This window comes from Dermacentor silvarum, chromosome 2 (assembly GCF_013339745.2).
Source record: "Dermacentor silvarum isolate Dsil-2018 chromosome 2, BIME_Dsil_1.4, whole genome shotgun sequence".
NCBI lineage: Eukaryota > Metazoa > Arthropoda > Arachnida > Ixodida > Ixodidae > Dermacentor > Dermacentor silvarum.
Window position 1 is genome coordinate 160,952,688 of NC_051155.1, and position 20,385 is coordinate 160,973,072.

The following is a 20,385-nucleotide window of genomic DNA, read 5'->3' on the forward strand; positions in this document are numbered from 1 at the left end:
AGTGGCAAAGGCATAAATCTAAAGGATAACTCAAACACTATTTGGATAAGCCAGTGTACATTTTTCTTCGAAACGCCATCCATGATAGTGATTAAGCTTTACAGTGCCGTTCAATACTAAACATGGAACTCGCCTTCACTCACGCCTGTGCTTAAATTACAGCTCTTCCGTCATGTTTAATCTTGCCTGGGAGACCGCAGGCGAGAGTTCTAATATTGGTTGAGAACAACTAACGCAGTTTCTCAACCAGCTCCCGCATCGGGTACAAAGACACGTGTAGCTCTGTTCGGCAGCGTAATGATCCACAGTATATTTTCAGCCTGTGGCGTCGAGCAGAGAGAACTTGCTTTCTTTTTGTGGCTTTCATATTGTAAGTACCCTCGCGGCCGGGTATTCTCGCAAGCAAGAATGCTGTATGTCTGTTTACTTGTCTCAAGTGTTATTTTTTTTTAACCTTCACTACTTTACCTATACAGAACTTCCATAACTTGAAATGTAGCACCGGCTCTTTAATCAACATTTACCTATTCTCTATTTATTTACCTATTCGAGCTACATATTTGCATATGCTGTTTTTTTTCTTTTTTGACTTTTTTATTAATGCATGACTCATTCCAATCTGTTACAAGGAGTCTGCAACATACCGGGCTTCCCAGATATCATGCACGAAGCTTTGAAAAAAGAAAGATAATTATACCAGAATAAAAACAAGTTCATGTTGCAGGATGAGCCACGAGTAATTTTTTTTTAGTCCGGGTCATTTAATAGGTATATAAAAGTATTTAGCTAACTTTTTCATTGTTGCTCTAATGGGCGAGATGTCCCTAGAGATTTGTCGATAATCGTAAGACAAGACAAAATGAGATGGTTCCAGCAAGGTACGCATCGTGTGTTTATACTGGCGACGAGAGAAACTACACGTCAGGGTGGCGTAGTGGCTAAGGCGTTGCGCTACTCAGCCACTCTAGATCGAATGCCGGCCGAGGCGGCTGAATGTCGATGGGGGCGAAATCCACAAACGCCCTTGTATCGGGCATTGGGTGCACGTTAAAGAACCCCAGGTGGTCAAAATTAATCCGAAGTATACCTCACTACGGCGTGCCTCATAATCAAATCGCGGTTTTGTCACGTAAAACCCCGGACTTTATTTTTAACGAGAAACTCACGGAGGTGCTAGTCAGGTAGCTTCACTGTTGCCTCTTTCCTCGGCACCATGACAATGGCACATTGTCAAATAAATAAACAGTCAAAAAGGAAAACCACTGCGATGTGACTACACACGCACGGGATAGCAGCGCCATGAAACAGTCGATAAGAAAGCACTTTGATGAACTAAATGAAGTTAGCCTTGATAATGTAATTGTACGCAAACAATTAAAAATGACTAGTTGTTTATCAATGAGACTCCAAACAACATGAACTTATTCATATTAACGTAAAATAATCTCTTTGTTTAAGGTATCGTGCATAATAGCTGCGACGCATGCAAATGAAAAGTACAGCGTTTTTCAAAGCCGTGAAGCAAATACGTCTACTCAAGCCGCCAAACGTCGTTTTCTTTTTATTTTTTTCTCTTGAGCACGTTGTAAAAGCGCAACGGAGAATAAAACAGTGGCACTTTGGCGTCATTCAAGCGGTGAGGTTTCCGTTAGCACTCAATTATCTCTACGGAAAGTGCCAATACCGGAAGTGTACTCTTTCTTTCGATGCGCGAAGACAGGCCACTATCGGGTTTTCCTTATCTTAGGCTCGATCTTGGCAGCGGCGGTCGCATTTCGATGGCCACGAAATGTAAACACGCTCGTACTTAAATTCGGGCGCATGTTAAAAAACCCAAGCGACCAAAATTAATCCGCAGTTCCCCCACTACAGCGTGTCTCATAATCAGATCGTGCTTCTGGCGCGCAACATCCGGGAATTTACTTTTTAGTACCGAGGTCTGGCAAAACCATGCGAGATGTGTCGGATTTTTACATGTGCGCTAGTTAGTCTTACTCGTCTGCTTGCGCGCTTTTTTACAATTTCCAACTTAATTACCCACAACAACCTAACTCACGCGTGTGCTTGTAAAGGATTGCCCAATATAGCCCTTGTCACCGCTACAATGCCTTGAATGTTCATCACGCAGCAACGTTTGGCCCAACAGATAAATGCTGGTTTGCGATAACGCGTGTGCGAATCTTTCGATACCGCTTGCGTGTATGCGTTTAAATATTCGAGCGCTTCCATTGAAAAAAAACGAGCGTTGCAGGAGAGCTACTAAAAAAGTTGAAATGGACCGTGCAGTATGCGATCACTGGGCCGCGTTAAGTTACCGCGCTTTGAACTCCAAAGCCATGCAGTCGAGTGCGCTCGTGTGCGACACCTTCGGAGCGTCGCTTCACGGCAATTTTAGGCATCTGAGCCTGGGAACAGCAAAGCGCATATCTAATGAGTGATATGTCGCTTCCGCATCCATTATCAGATTTCGCGTGCTTTGTGCAAAGAGAGAGAAACGAGAAGGGAAAGGAGGTTAACCAAGGACGTACCCGGTTGGCTACCCTACACTTGGGGAAAGCGAAAGGAGAATAAATAAGGAGCGAGAACAAAAAATAAAGAGTCATCATTCACAGAGGCAGTCGCATAGGAAGGTCAACTGTCACAAGCGCTCATACAGTCCAGTCGCCTTCAAGATGTGCAAAAGGGTTTTTGTGTCCTTTCGCATGCAAGAATGCGTAGGCCATGGTCCCAGGATCTTTTCCGCTGAGAGCACACTATTATCTAACAGGCTGAGTTGAGCTTGTAGAGTACGTCGTTGAGCGTCAAAGGATGGGCAATGACACAGAAGGTGCTCTATAGAGTCTCATCGCATCGGCACAAATTGCATGCCGCACTGTTCGCCATTCCTATTAGGAATGAATAGGAATTTGTAAATGCGACGCCCAAGCACACGCGACAAAGTAAAGTTGTTTCGCGACAGGAGAGTCCAGGTGGCAGGCGAAGTCGCAAGTTAGGGTCGAGAGAATGCAAGCGTGAGTTGCTGAAACCCGGTGAATTCCGTCGTAGAAGTGTGATGTGGCGAGCTAGTGATTGAAGTTTCCGGGCAGCATCCGTTCTTGAGAGCGGTATAGGCACCCACCGATGTTTTTGATGAGCCGAGCGAGCAGCTTCATCTGCGCTGTCGTTGCCGACAATTCCGCAGTGGCTCGGCCACCACTGAAATGCAATGTCGTGTCCTTTCTCGAGCGCGTGGTGATCAGCTTGTCTTATTTCTTACACTAGCTGCTCGTGTAACCCATGATGTAGGGCAAACTGCAGAGTTTCTAGGGCTGCTTTCGAATCGCAGAAAATGGCCCAACTGATTTGGTGGCTGCTGGAGCACGTAATTGAAGTGCAGCTTGAAGAGCCGCAAGTTCTGCTGCTGTCGACGTGGTGTTGTGATAGTATTTAAATTGAAGATATACGGCGTCCGATGGAACAACCACTGCTCCGGTAGGAGCTGTTGGAATTGGTGGAACCGTCCGTGTAATGAAGTATTCGGTCAAAATAAAACTCGTGCAGGAGAAGCAGAGACAACTGCTTCACGGCTAGTGGTGACAATGTCTGCCCTTTTTGTAATACCAGGAACTGAGAGGCACACGTGAATTTGCCGGAGACACCACAATGCCGATGTTGGGCGTTTCGCAGGCTTGAAGCCAGATGGTATTTAGGCATGGTGTCTTGTCACAATACTGCAGAATGTAGCCTGTGGTCTTCGCACTGGCAACTCGGCTAAATCATGGGATAGTAGCCGAGAAATGTGTCGAATGTGCGCTCTTAGCATCTCACCGACGATATGAGTGGTGATCGGGTGCTCCTGTTCAATAACAATCGCTAAAGCTGTCGATGAACATCTCGGGAGGCCAAGACATGTCCGAAGTGCTTGGGCTTGTACGCTCTGTAGTGGAAGTCGATTAGTCTTGCATATGAAGAAAGCTTGGCATAGGACAAGGCAAGATGTATGCACTGAAAGATAAGCATGGTAACATCATCAGCAATTTCAATGACATAGTAAAAGCAGCGGAAGAATTCTATACTGACCTGTACACCGCCCAAAACACCCAAGCTACTTTCATTCGAAATAGTGATGAACCGGATACAGAGGCTCCTTCTATAACTAGCGATGAAGTTAGAAGGGCCTTGAAAGACATGACCAGGGGAAAAGTTGCTGGAAAAGATGGAATAACAGCAGTTTAATCAAAGATGGAGGAGATATCATGCTTGAAAAGCTTGCGGCCCTTTATACGCAATGCCTCACAACTTCAAGTGTACCAGAGAGCTGGAAGAACGCCAACATTATACTAATCCATAAGAAGGGAGACGTTAAAGAATTGAAGAACTATAGACCCATTAGCTTGCTTTCAGTATTGTATAAAATATTCACTAAGATCATTTCCAATAGAATCAGGGCAACCCTTGACTTCAGCCAACCAAGAGAACAGGCTGGCTTCAGGAAGGGATATTCTACAATGGATCATATCCATGTCATCAATCAGGTAATCGAGAAATCTGCGTAGTACAATCAACCTCTCTATATGGCTTTCATAGATTATGAGAAGCCATTTGATTCAGCAGAGATACCAGCAGTTGTAGAGGCATTGCGTAATCAAGGGGTACAGGAGGCATACGTGAATATCTTAGCAAACATCTACAAGGATTCCACAGCTACCTTGGTTCTCCACAAGAAAAGTAGAAAGTTACCTATCAAAAAAGGGGTCAGGCAAGGAGACACAATCACTCCAATGCTATTCACTGCATGCTTAGAAGTATTCAAGCTCTTAGACTGGGAAGGCTTAGGAGTGAGGATCAACGGCGAATATCTCAGCAACCTTCGGTTTGCAGATGACATTGTCCTATTCAGCAATAATGGAGACGAATTACAGCAAATGATTGAGGACCTTAATCGATAAAGTGTAAGAATTGGGTTGAAGATGAATATGCAGAAGACAAAGATAATGTTCAATAGCCTGGCAAGGGAACAAGAATTCAGGATCACCAGTCAGCCTCAAGATCTGTAAAGGAGTACATTTATCTAGGTCAATTACTCACAGGGGGCCCTGATCACGAGAAAGAAATTTACAGAAGAATAAAATTGGGTTGGAGTGGATATGGCAGGCATTGCCAAATCCTGACTGGGAGCTTACCACTGTCGTTGAAAAGAAAAGTGTACAATCATTGCATTCTACCGGTGCTAACATATGGGGCCGAAACTTGGAGGTTAACAAAGAAGCTCGAGAACAAGTTAAGGACCGCACAAAGAGCGATGGAACGAAAAATCTTAGGACTAACGTTAAGAGGCAGGGAGAGAGCGGTGTGGATCAGAAAACAAACGGGGATAGCCGATATTCTAGTTGACATTCAGCGGAAGAAATGGAGCTGGGCAGGCCATGTAATGCGTAGGATGGATAACCGGTGGACCATTAGGGTTACAGAATGGATACCAAGAGAAGGGAAGCGCAGTCGAGGTCGGCAGAAAACCAGATGGGATGATGAAGTTAGGAAATTTGCAGGCACAAGTTGGAATACGCTAGCGCAAGACAGGGATAATTGGAGATCGCAGGGAGAGACCTTCGTCCTGCAGTGGACATTGAATATATGATGATGATGATGATGATGATGATGATGATGATGATGATGATGATGGACAAGACTGGACGTCTGTATCGAAGAAATCCGAGAAAGAGTGCCGTGTATAGCTGTAACATGGAGCGCACGGATGGCCCCACGATTTTCCAGCTATGAACTTAAACATATTCTCAATACAAATGAGTTTTTTCTTCATGTAAGAGGCATGTGGAGTCCAGGTGAGGTCTTGATCCACAATAACGCCAAAAAACCTGTGAGCTTTCTTATGTGCAATTGAGTGGCCTTCGATACACACCGGGTACAAAGACATCGGTCTTCGTGTAAATGCCACTATAGTGCCCATTTTTCTGTGGATATCGTCAGACGTTGTCGGCGAAGGTATGTCGCTGTCAGTGTTGCCGCTTTCTGTACTGTGGCGTGCACTTGTGGCTTTGTCACGCCGGACGCCCAGATGCAAATATCGTCTGCGTAGAGCGAGACATTAGCCGTCTGTGGTAACGTTTCGGCGAGCCCCACTAGAACAAGATTGAAAAGAGTCGGGCTCAACACTCCGCCCAGTGGGACACCACGAGTGGAGATATATCTATTTGTCTTTGTGCAAACTGTTCGCGCTGCTATCAGAGGTACCGCACCACGGGAATTGTTTCTGCTCCGCGGTATACCGACTGCAGTATAATTCATTACAGGTCGTGGTAAGCGCCTTTTGATTCGAGGCATTCAGAATTATGTGATCAACAACTTATGTGATCAACAAACAGTCGCCGAAGAGCGGCTATTTGGTTACCAACCAGTCCGTGTGAAAAGCAGAGATCGAGCGGCCATTTCGCCGTTTCGCGCGAAACTAAAGCGCGCATGTTGAAACCAAACCGCGCGCAACGCCCCAATAGCGCCTTGTAAGGGTGAAAGTGCAAGAAAGGCGGAAAAACATCACCTTGCCGGAAGCCATATATGGCACGAGCACGCGTGTACCATCTCCCAGGCTGTAGAGCACACAAGGCCGGTGCACTTCGATCGGTGACGTCATGCTACCTCTCCCGACAGCCATAGACTCTAATGGGGACGCTCCCGAGTAATCCGCGATGACTTTAACGTCACCGCTTTCGTCAAGCCGGACTTGGCAATATAAACTTCGGTTCAAGTAGCAGGATGTTATCGTGCTGCTTGAGGCGCTGGTAGAGCGCGCTCCATCGTCGCGCACCGTAAGTCGCTTTCGACTGATAAGTACTCATAGAGTGCGCTTTATTTACCGACTAGACCGCACTCGCGCTCCTTAACTTAACGCGCCCACTGTCTTAGAGGGCGGCCTTGCAGCAACAATAACTACTAAGACCGTGGTACGTCTTTCGCGTTTCAGTGCACTAGACGCGGCTTTCAGGAAGCAGGGCGCACTTTGTGCTACTTGTATACGCATAATGTCACCTCTCCGAAACCTCATTCATCTTGGCTCTTTCTTCTCATCGCTTTACGGTTTTCTTGTAGAGAAATGCAGGTTAGCGTGCACTGCGTCAAGCCGATGGCCCCATTCACTCTTTGCGGTTGTTTATCCATAATGCTTGGTCGCCTACGTAGGCTACGTTCATTAATGTTATGTTTTGCACATATTGTAAATAAACTTTTTCTAAAAAAACAGTGCTCCGTTTCTTTTTCTCTTTTTTACGATAAGGTCTTTCTTAGCCATTAATCTCCCCTTTTCCGTATCGGGCATGTTTCTTTTTGTTTGTTTAATAACTTGACACCGTTGTGAATGTTTCTAGCCTCTTTCGTGGTGGGATCCCGGAAATAGTGTAGTAGTCTAAATATCTGCGTCAATCACCCAAGAAAGATCTGGCACAGATGGTATCGGTGGTGGTAGTACCACCTTGCGGTACCGGTGGTACCAGTGTTATCATCACCGGCAGTACCAATGTGCTCTACCAGTAGTAAGGGTAGCATTCTCGCATTCTTACCTCGTTGGAGCCACTGTTTTGACACGCTGTCGTGGAGAGGCTGCGCTTCTCGTCAAAGACGCAGTCGGTGTCATTTGAGATGCCGCGGGCCTGACAGAATAAATGATCTGATTCATACACGCCACTTTCACTCCCAACTGTCTCAGGAAGACATTGTCTTTCCCCGATTTCAGCTGAAGATTGAATCGCCTTCCTAATTTTGTTTTCAGAGGTGCTCCAGTATGGTGTTGAACATCCCACTGCCCTTTAAACTAGAAACTTTACCACATTCTTGGTGTTTTATTGCAATAGCAATTATATGGACACTCCAAGCGGATTTCTGCCGTCGCCCTCGCCATCGCCGTGGCCGTGAGGTTTTTACGTTTATTGACCCGAAACCTGCGATGATCACTGGCCTATTGAGGACAGAATGAAAGATTGTGTGTTTTATGTACAATACTTTATTGCGCGTGGTTTTTTTTTTTTTTTTAGATTGAGGTCACCTGTGCTGTTCAACTTCCTTTACAACCTTTCCTGATTCCTGATGCTACGCTAATATATGGCGCATGTGTGGATTCATACTACGTCATTTCTCCATGCTGTTCAATCCATGTCCCCTCGTCGGTTAATTTCTGTCGCAGCCTAAGTGAAGCTCGTTGAATGCTGTTTTGGGATATTTATGAAGCTACAATGAAGCGGGCGTGCATCTTCTATGTCCACACTACGCTTAGCATAAGGCCCATCTAACTATTCCAGGAGTTAAGGAAAAGCTTTAGCTAGGGAGCAACTTCCATTTTCCTATTAAATACCTGACCAGCCGCAGTAGCTCAGTTGCTGTGGCGTAGCGCTGCTGGGTAAGAGGTCGAGGATTCGATCCCAACTGTTGCGAGAGCATTTCGGTGGGAGCGAAATACAAAAAAAACGATCCTGGCTGTGCATTGGGTGCACATCAAAGAACAGCAGGTAGTGAAGATTCCTCCAAAATCCCCCACTACGGTGGGCCTAATATACAGATTGTTGTTTCGGCACGTAAAACACCAGAATTTGTTGATATTTACTCAAATACACGGAAAACGCCGAAATGCACTCGTGAAACAATCACCCGACCGATTTGGATGAAATTTGTTGTATTCGACAGAGAAAGGTAAATTCCAGCAAAGTTAACAAATAGAATTTCGATTTAAGACCTCATATCTTGAGCTGAAGTTTCGCCGGAGATTGGTAAGTGTAAAAAATACTGAGGCCATAAGTTATCAGAAACGCTAAGCTATAGCAGTTTTGTAACGTGCATCTGTCAAAAGTTCTAAAATAGGCAAATTTGACATATGAGTTTACAGCTCACGTGAATTTATTTCGGTGCTAACTATGGTTTTGATAGGGTGATACTACGAAATTAACGGTATATTTCAGACGATTGTGTAATACATCAATTTTACCCACTTTAAATGTCCTAATAGAAGCAGTTTACACAATTTCGATATCTGTATTACTGCGTCACAGAGCTGAAAATTTATTGCCTTAGCTTCTTTTTTTTATTTCCGTTTTTTTTTCAGTATTGCAAATACCAATAATTACAAAAAGTTTACCGCCCCCTCCCCTTGAAAAAAAAAATCTGCTACATTTTATAGTCATTTGATTTTAACTTTTCGTTGACATGCAACGAATCTCATCATATTTGGTGCAGTGGATGCCCGGCAAAACAATTTCTCCGTACCTGTGTATTTAGAAAGAAGCTGTCGAGGCCAAAGCTTTCGCTTAGGCAATGCATACATGGTGTTTGACGAAACTTGCACCAAACTATATAAACAGATTGGTACACTCGACACGATCGAGCGAAACCAACGATAAATTGTTCATAGTCGCATACAGTGAGTCAAACGATTTTTTAAAGCCTATCAGTTGTTAATTACTGAAGTTTATTATACAAAATTCTAAACATTCGTTTTAGCTTAAGTCGTATTGGAAAAGTTGTGGACTGAGCTCTGAAACACACAATGGCGATGTTTCAATTAGTTATCATTAACACAGTCCTTTTTTCTGGAATCTGAAGGAAGCCCGTGAAGTATGAAAGAAAGGAAGAAGAAACAAACAAACAAAGACGTAATTGCGCACTTGCGCGTCCGGATAGCAGCGCACTCAATCGTGTTTCGAAAGCGTGTCACACTTAGCCTGAACCGGTTCCCTCCGTCACTGCTCTTGAATGAGTCAACTCTAATTCTTCCAAAGTTATTCGTTGCGTCTTCCCCCTCCAAATTTTCCCTCCTTATTTAGTATTGCAGACCCGTACAATTTCTTTTTTATTTTCCCTCTTTTTTTTCACCTAGAGATTTCTACAGGTTTCAGAGAATTAACGCGGCGAGTTTGATTTTTTCGATTTTCTCACGCACACCTGAAACCCAGGGGTTTTATTTACTTTTCATTGTCTTCTGGGCAGGGTTCTTCCTTTTTCATTTACTGCGCTATCTTATCAATTTTTTTCATTTACTTCATTTATTCCAATATCTTATCGATACAATTACCCCTTTGTATCTATTTCCTGCTATGACTACTGTGCCTTCTTCAAATGCAAGTGTTCTTATATGCATTGCGCCGCTCTTCGATTGCCTCGCTGATTTTCTTATTACACTAAAGCCCCTGTTCTACAGGCTTCGGTCGCCATCTGTCGGCGCATGATGTGACTGCTTGGCGGGTGACATGGCCACGGAGCTCCTGCGACGTCGATCTCGGAGGTTATGCTGGAGAATCGTACATCGACGAAGAAGTGTATTTAGTAATGAGGCGCAAATGCTTTCTCCTCCTTCGGGAGCCGGCTGATCCAAAACATTTGCACTTCAATGGAAAATTAGGTAAATGTCGCATGAAAGAATTATGCAGATCCAACTCACATGTCGAAATTTATGTGAAGCGAAGCATCAATCAAGTGGACCTGGATTAAATCTCGCGCAACCAGCGGTAATGCGTACCAACTGTGCTAAACTTTATACATACGCATAAAACATGTATGTTTATCCACCACAAAGATCACAACTACACCACCGCTCACAAGCTATGTCGAAATACAAACACAAAGTCAGGGAAATGCGCAGTGTTAGACGTCTACGGAGTGACGTCACGAGTAAGAAGGCGACGTATGATGCTTGTCGAGATACGATTGTCGACGACAAATCTACGCACAGAGAAGTACCGCACATATCTAGCTACATTCAAGGATTATGTGCACATTGTATCACACACAGGCACATACCCTCTCTGGAGGATTGGGCAAGAATGGGAACGCACCAAGCAGCACATGCCGAATGGCTAAATCAACAGGAAGTCATGTGAATCGAATAATCTGTTCAATATAATGTGCACTTTCGTTAAGAGGTCGGTGCGCCTTAAAAATACGCATGAGCCGAAGTTACAGGGCCAGGTTTTATGCAGAAGTTGGGTATTTTTATTTCGCATAACAGCGAGCACACTTACTATAACTACTTTGTTTCCTCGTCCATACAGGGGTTACATAAGCCGGTTTGTTGCCCCTGATATTCGGCTAGCGTATTAAATTAGACTGTATATGAAAAATTTGACCACCTATATTCTGAGCAGCCAACAGCAGCAGCAGCAGCAGAAGAGGAGGAGGAGGAGGAGGAAGTTTTGCTTTAAAAGTAAACTAAAACCTGAACGGTGCTCTTCGAGGAAGCTTTCTGGCAGGGCGCTACTTTCTAAAAAAACGTTGTCAGTTTCATGGGCAAGACGCTGGAATGATTTAAATAAATGAATTTGCGTTTAAAGTACCTGCCTTGCTTGCCTATACTTAGTTACACACTCACTCACTCATCCACTTGCTTTGTTGCTTAATTTCACTACAAACAAAGTCTGGAAAACCTGACATAGGCACTGTTGCACGAAGAAAGCAGGCAGCAAGTACACAAAGGAAAACACTACGCTCTGCCTTCTGCCTGACAAGTTGAAGACGGCAGAAGGGAACGTCAAGTGTGGAAAGTATTACATCGCCAAAGCTGACATAAGCACGAAGCGATAAAAGAAATGTTCAAAGAGAGAAAAAAAATGGCATTTAAGGGACATTTTATATACGTTCTGCGCTGCTGCAGCAAACAGCTCATACCGTGCTCCAGATAGACGCTATCGTCTGCCCACAGGCGCGCCTTCATCGTTTACATGCACGTCGAGGACCAAACTCACACGCAACTTTCGTCTTTATGTTTTTCAAAAAAAAAAAGAAAAAGTACTTCACCTCGCAACTCACAAAACAAATTTTTATCCCGCTTTCATTTCCGCCGCCTCCGTCTACACTTTACTCTGTAAATTTCTAGGCTCCTAAACATTCTGGTGAAGAGGACCACGCAAACTTCACTTCTTCTTTCTCTCTCTCTCTCTCTCTCTCTCTCTCTCTGTGCTTTCCTGCTCGTTGTTTCCACGAGTTGTTGTGCAGCCAGTGCGCACTTTTCAGGTGAGATTGAAGGCTCTTCCTTGTGTGAACAGTGCAATAGCGTATAAACAGAAGCTAGCTAGGTCACCGCGCGCTAACCGGGAAGCGCATGCTACTCGGACGGCACAAGCCAGCTCCAGTCACAATTTTTGTATTATTTTTACTACCTTGCTTCAGGCTTTCTACAAATTTAGAGAGCTCATGCGGAAGCTATACCCGCTGAAAAGCGAGGAGCTAATAAATATATAATACCCGGCAGAGAGGCTGGTAGTTTTCTAGGGGGTTTTTTTGTCACTTTTATGTAACCAACCCTTGAACAAACACCGATAAGTTTTGAACCAACCCACGCTACACAAACTTAGCCAAAAGCAGCGAAGGCACGAGGGCTTTGTGATTGCGTGCGTGATTTTCCGGCTGGTTGGACGTGCCGCTTCGCAAAGCAACTTTTGCATCAGCTTTCGTCTGTTCGTAGCTGTAGAAGTAGCAGTTAGGTAGTAGTGGTTGTAGCGAATTAGATGTTGTAGGGTAGTAGTTGTAGCATTAGAAGCAGTAGCCCCCCCAGTAATAGAAAAAGTAGTATAGTACTAGCAGTAGTAGTAGTTAATGGTTAGTAGTAGAGGTTAGTAGTAGTAGTAGCAGTAGTAGTAGTAGAAGTTGTAGTGATAGTAGAAGTAGTAGTATCGTAGTGGTGAGGGTATGGTGGGCGGATGTGGAACCCAAGTTAGTGGAAGATTTGATGGCCGTCGCTAGCACAATTGGTAGTGCAACGCACTCGTAATGCGGAGGTTGCGGGTTCGGCTCCCGCCGGTGACAAGTTATCTTTTCGCCACTTTCCTTTCCATTTCCTTCATTATTTTCTGCATTCCAATTTCAACCACACTTAATTTCCCCGATGCTCTCCTTGGCTTCATTGTGTGTTGGCTTTACGTGGTTATGATTACCAAAATCGAGCCCCGCGGTTCCCCTTCTTCTTTCGTTTACTAGAATAATGGGCCATAAATACTTAATAATGCTTAATCAATGATTGAATCAGTTAATCTATTATTCCTTTATTTACCGTGCCCAGGAACAACCATGAGGTTTAAGTGCTGGCGCATGCATACATTAAAAAAAGCAAGAAAACTACGGCAGGGGAGTGCAAGTAAAAAAAAACGAATAAAAAAAACAATCTTGAGAAGAACACTATACATAAAACAAGCCGCAAAGTGAATACAAAAGGAAAAGGAGAAGGGAAGTTAAAGAATATGTGATGACTATGACACACCAACGAAAAAGAACAAAGTTCGGAAAAGAACAAAGACGGTGAGTTATGAAAAATATCAAGATCATGAAAATAAGCGTTATAAATACTGTATTCTGTGGACGGTTGAGTGTTCGTGATGACAAGCAGGAACATGGAAAGGTCTATGTTCACTGGTGATCTCGCGCGGCATAGGAAACATGATATAACGGAGGGTACGGGGCAGATGAGGATACCGTGAAAGAGTTTTAAAAAAACTGGTCAGCGCGATTACGTCAACAGCGAAGTCAGGGCAATGACAATAATCCAACAGTGCTAGAGCAAGGTCCTGTGTCCGTGATAGCAAAGCTGTGACAATATATGCTTACAAACGTTTTCTGGACCCCATCTATAATGTCACTGCTGGATGTAGAATTGTGATTCCAGACGACTCTGACGCGTATTCGAGTTGAAGTAGATAGATTGTTGTGTATAACTTACGGAACAGTGTAGGAAAATTCAATTCCTTCGATAGTCTGTAAACAGAACCAAGAGAGCGCATATCCTACATTGCAGCGTGTTTAGCGTGAGTAGAAAAGTGTAAAGTTCTATCAAAAAGTACACCGAGATTATTTATCTCTCAAACCTTACGCAATGGTACAGAATCTGCACAATAGATAGGCTAGATAGGCTTAAAAAGGCTGGATATCCAGCACATTTGTTATCACTAACCTGTGAAAAGCTTTCAAAATGGGTCAAGAGTGCTGCAAAAAAAACAGCAAGAAAAACAGGACAAAAAAAGCGGTTTGTTGTGGTGCCCAATGTGCACAGGTTGTCACATGGTTTACGGAATGTAGCCAGTGGATAGGACATCAATACGGTTTTTTCGGCTCCTTGTAAGTTGTCAAGGATGTGTCCTATCATGAAAAGAAAACTTGAGCGGGGGGGAGGGGGGGCAGGGGGGGGGAGTAAAAACAAATGATTGTGCGTTAGGCACGTGTCCCCTTTAGCACATTGTGACACAGGCATAGTCTATCCCATTCCATTCAAGTGCGGTAAAGCTTATATTGAACAGAGCGGCAGGTGCCTTAATATCAAACGAACATCAGCGTTCTCTTAACAATCCCAATGCTTCTCATCTAGCCTCGCATTGTTTTACGTGCGGTTGTAGGCCATTGTTTGAGGACACATAAGTTCTTTCTAGACACAAATGCCAAACTACACGCGAAATAATTGAGGCATTTCACATAAATAGACTAGGAGAAACTTGTGTTAGCCATGCATCATTATCATTGTCGGAAGGCTAATTTCAATATTTGCTCAGCACTTGCGTCAGTGCGAAGTAGTGCTTTTTCTTGTTAAAATTTTAGTGGCTTCATAATTTTCTGATTTGTTTTTTTCTGGTAACTGTTATCCTTTCGACCATGTGATGTTTTATTTGCTACGGTTTTTGCAATCACTTATATATGTTTGTTCTTTCCAATAAAGATTTAGTCGTATGGCTACTGCGCGGCCAACGTTGGCCATGAGCACGGACAACGCGGACGGACGGACAAGCCTCGACCCTAAGGAGCTTCGCCCCCTAAAAAATACCGCCCAAGCACTCCGTACAGATGGTTAACCAGCGAAGCTGAAACGTGCGGCCCCGGTGTTTAGCAGTGGGTTAATCCCGACGCTGTATTTAAGCGTTTCTCAATTATAGGTTACATGTTTGTGTTTCTAGTGGAACGCAAGCGCCAATGGCGGGCGGATGCTGCTAACCACGACGCCGAACTAACTCGAGATATCGAACGCATGCGACAACGGCGAGCCGAGGAGGCGGCGTTGCGAGCAGAGCAGGTACGACGCAGAGAACGACGTCACTAACGGCGCTGCCAATGGCACGCGCGCTTGCGTGCGACGTAGAGAACGACGTAACTGACGGCGCAGCCAATGGAGACGTTTATCGAAACATGGGACGAACGGTTTTTCGTTTCGCCTACAGCTTTTTACAGCTTTCGCTGTAAAAAATAATGATTTTCAGGTTTCTGTTATTAAAGTGAATGTTTATATATGGCTAGGTAAAATTGTCTGTCCACAGGAAACTATCATCATCAGCATTGGCTCGAGCGTCATCGTCGTATTCAGCAGCTGGCTCGTGCTCCTGTTTGGCATGCGCTCGTGCAACTGCTCCCGCTTTCGTCGTCATCGTCTGCTTCCACAGCTGGTTGCGTTGCCGCTAATCATTCCAGCGTAGAATTTCACTTCTCTTCTGTATTCGTAATGGGGAAGCCGCGTTTACGGGTTTATGAGCCATTGCTTAAGGGGATATGAGCCATTCATTGTCTCACGTAATGGACAGATTAATTTTTGAAGCAATTTATTTCGAAGAATCGCAAGCGGCAATGGCGGGCGAATGCTGCTAACCACGCCGCCGAGCAAACTCGAGACATCGAACGCAAGCGACAATGGCGGACTGCGGGCATACCATCAGCGACGTCGTTCTCTCTGTCGCAGCTGAACGTGTGTGTACCTCATAATTGAGAAATAATTGAGAAATACGTTAAAAACCCTCGGGATTGAGCCAGCGATAAACACACGGGCTGCACGTTTCAGCTTCGCTGGTTAACCATCTTCACGGAATTTAGAAGGCCAACGAATTTTTTTTATTCGCACTTTTATTGTGTCAGTCTGACAAGATATAACTTAATAGGCATACGCTGTCGGTAATTGTTAAGTGACATTTGTTTGTGGACTGTCCTTCTCAACATCCCGAGGAATAACTCTGACAAAAATGTAAGACAAGGTATGAGCAACTTTAGCGATAGAATGGTGGGGCAATATATCCCTCATATATCGTATGTTATATAGCAATGCGTGGCATATTCATATACCTATATATAATTTTCTCTAATGGACAACGCCAACGACGCCGACTAGTTGAAGCAACTCTACTTTGGAGGCCCAGCTGGTCGAAATCATCCCGAATAATTGGCTTAAGTGTAGCATCCTCATACTGAATGTCTTCTGTACCTCTCGGAATTACAAGCAGGCGTTTTCCTCGCTGGTCGCAAACGCCGCTGCCATAGCGGGCAAGTCGCCGCTAGTGCAAACCGCGCGGCATGGGGATATCCAAAGGTCATTGTTAAGGGGAGAAACCTGGGGAGAAACCTGATGGACTGTTTATTGGAGCTCGTAAGGACCCTCAGTTCCCAACTATAGGGAGGGCACCTCCATAACGAGATACACCACTCCGGATTTAGCATTACCAAAAACGCTGTGGGCGTAATGTGGGCTAACCTGCAGGAAAGCCTGGGAAGCGATCACTTTATCCTCTCGGTCAAGCAGGAAACCCGGGCGGCTCCGCCTAGGGAGTGCAGGGTGACAGACTGGGACGAGTTTAAAAAGCTCCGCAAGGCTAATCAGACCGAATATGGCATGTTGGAGGACCTCTTCTAGTGATTAGCGGAGGGTGCGCTCCTCGCAACCAAGATGGTCTAGACTGAGTTACAGGTGGATGCAATGGACTCACGTCTTGCGCTACTGTTGGAGTCTAAAAAATCACTGGTTGAGAAATGGCGCACGCAGAAGCTCAATAGGAGGCTGCGGAAGCGCATAGCGCTTTTCAATAAAGAAATCGAGGACTATTGCCAGGAGCTGTCTAGGCAGCAGTGGAATGAAGTTTGCTCAAAAGTCGACGGACAGATGCGCACCGGAGGCAACTTGAACCTCTTGAAGGTGCTGCTCGATGAGACTAACTCCAAAAGGTAATCAGAGGTTGGGAATCGACCGATTGGTCCAAGCACAGAGGAGCGATGGGGTCAATGACACGATTCTACTTAAGGAATTGGTCCCGTCAGGGACCGTCGAGGACGGGGGATTGGTCCCGTTGGGGACTGGGATTACTTGAACTACCAGGGAAGGCCGTTGGAGGAAATCGACTCGCCCTTTACAAAACTTCAGATCGAAGAGGTGCTTCATGAGCTTAACAGTCACTCAGCCCCGGGTCCTGACGGAATCATGAATAGGCTGCTGCGTAATCTTGATAATAAGTACATCGCTAAGTTAACCGAGGTCAATCTCCTCTGGGCAGAAGTCCGTGTGGCGGAGGCCTGGAGGACCACCTCGGTGGTAGTCATTCCCAAGCCGGGCAAAGCACTCGCCAAGCAAAACCTACGTCCCATATCCCTTACCTCTTGCGTGGGGAAGGGGATGGAGCATGTGGTATTTAACAGGGTCACTAGGCATATCGAGGATAAAGAGCTCTTTCTACATAATATGGTAGGCTTCCGGCTGGGTCTCTCCACCCAGGATGTTATGCTCCTGATTAAGAGGAATATTATCGACCGACAAACCCGAGATATTCGGGGAATATAGGCCCTTGACCTCGCCAAGGCCTTTGATACCATATCACATAAGTTAGTCCTGAAGGCGGTCGAGAGCATGGGGCTTGGATGAAAGTTAAACGCCTATGTTCTCACCTTCCTCCGGGACCGCAAAGCAACCATAAAGATTGGGCAATTAAAATCGAGGGCGTTTACCCTGGGTTCGAGGGGCACACCGCAGGGAGCGGTCATGCCGCCTTTCTTGTTCAACATAGCCATGAAAGGCCTCTTGGAGCGTCTTTCCACTCTAGCCAATACCAACCACGCCCTATATGCGGTCGATTTTACTGTCTGGTGCATGGGAGGTTCGAATGCTGAGATGCTGAGTCGGCACTGTCTATCACCGAAAGTTTTCTGGAGGGTACGGGGCTTCGACTCTCCCCTCCAAATGAGAGTTGCTTCTCCACAGACTGGCTCGGCCCGGGAGGAGGTGATCCACGCCGCGTGATTAGGTACAAGTTCCGCTAACCACAAGGGACGGGCTGTCCCTTGTGGTAAGCGTAATTTCCAGAGTCAACTCGATTAGAGTGCTCAGCTTGCTTCTTGAGTCCATGGGTAGGAAATCACATGTTTTGGCCCGCATCACCTCTAAGACGAAAAACATGCTTAGGCTGATTTTAAGGGTCTCAAACCGCAGGGGAGGACTGAGGGAGAGAAATCTCCTTCAGCTCCACAACGCGTTCTTCATGAGCCATATTAATTACGTCGCATCGGCACGAAATTGGCCTAAACGCGAAGAGGATAAACTCGACACTTTATTGCGGAAAAGTATCAAAAGGGTGCTGGGACTCCTCATGAGCACCGGCACGGACGGGCTCATGAGCTGGGCATGCGCAACACTCTATCGGAGGTAATTGAGGCACAGAAACTAGTTCAGGTCGCGCGGCTCTCCTCAACCAAGGCTGCGCAGCGTCTCCTACAGTTGCTGGGCTGCCATCATACGGGCAGTGCCGAACAGAACGTCTTCTTAACACAGACAATTATGGGTACCTACAAGGTGGACACATCCCGCGTAACATCCATCCGCAGTTCAATGTTGACCGGTAAAAGGCATGGGCCAGGTCTCTGCTTGACTTCGTAGCTAAATCCCCGGGAAATGTGGCTTTCGTCGATGTGGCGCACTATGGCCGCTCCGAGAGCTTTGCGGCCGTGGTTGTTGATCAACGCGGTCGCGTACTCAACTCAGCTTCCATTGGGAAGGTATCTGCCTCCGTAGCAGAGCAGGCAGCGATAGCTCTAGCGATGAAAGACCCTTCGCGGCCTGAGATATTCACTGACTCTAGGGCTGCCGTCCGGGCCTTCACGACTGGGGTGGTCTCGAGGGAGGCTGCCGCTCTCCTCAGTTCGGGGGTGTGGTAGGCTTTCACACAATTGCCTGGTTCCTGGCCCACATGGGCTTAGGTGTTCATCCGTCAGTTCCCAACGTCAACAAACTTGGCCATAACCGTGCGCGAGAAATCACATGCCGTGGCGGTCCGGGCTGGTCCGCTGGCGGGTTCGGGGAGAGCTTCAGGTGTCCACTTGGCACCTTTCACGAAGTTACGTCTCACTATCAGCTGTCAAGGCCGGAGGCACCCCCTTCCGCATTCCAAGCTCACTAGACCGCAGTCGTCGGCTCTCCGAATGCCGCAGGCAGGTCCGTTCCCATCTTAGTAGCACGTTTTGTCACTTTGCTGAATGCATAGATCTAGAATGCCCTAGCTGCTGGGGCGGGTAAGTGCACGCTCGCTCACATGCTCTGGCAGCGCCCAGCGTTACGTAGCGCCAAGTTCAGCACAGAGCAGGACTGGGAGAGGGCCGTTAAACGCGGTGAACTCTCAGTCCAGCTCTCGGCAGTCCAGGAGACCTGCGAACGGGCGGAGGGCCGCGGTCTTCCAGCACCGGCGTGGGCGCGGCCAGCAACAGCTGCGGACCCCCCTTCGGAGGGTGTCTGATCGGGGTTCTTCAGGGCCAAATAAAGTTCATTTCACCTCACCTCACCGCGCCGACACCGGACTTTCTGCTACACGGGGCCCTTAGCGCTATCGCGTTAGAAGTGTGGCAGTTTCGCCCAAAGGGCGAAGCATTGACAGTGATGGCAAGGTTTGGCGTGGCGCTTGGAGAGCTCGGACGGTGTTCTAACTATGCGCGGGTGCGACATGCACGCGCGTCGTAGCACGCAAGGAAAGCCCTTGTTGGGCAGAAGAAACAGCGCCTTGACAAGCGTCTACCAAGCGTCTACCAGCGTCTTGCTGGTGGGATGAGAATCGTCGCCAGGGGTGTTGCACCACGATGGCGCACGAGCTGAGACCAATGGGAAACCGTCCGCGTTCGCGCGGCAGTGAAATGTTAAATAACGTTAGATTGGCATTTTCTACCCGTTCCGCTCAGAGCAGTGTTTACACGCAGCAGCTCGACAGGAAAGCTATAGGGTGTTTACCTCCCGGTGGTCGGCACTGCTCGCGTCCGCGTCCGTTAAGGCTCATTCACACTAGCCCGACACGACACCAATTTCGGTCTGCCGACTGTTGGCAACAGCAGTTTACAGGACGGAAAACGCTGTGGCCAACGGTTTAAAGAAAGAAAAAATCACAGCATATCCACGGGGTGAATGATGATGAGTGGGCGAAGCTCCGGAGGGAATCATCGGATCTCCCGCTTAAGGGGACGCTAGCACAAACGCGTTAGAAACGTGCAGTACTCTCTAGTAAGGGGGAGCGGCCACAGCGTCTTACGCAGCCATTTACACATGCCGGAACGTGCACCGCGTTTGCCGACGCCATCAGATGACTGCTGAGAGACTATACCCCCCGTATTCATAAACGCTCCTCGACTTGAACTTGACTTGCCACCGCTTTGGGC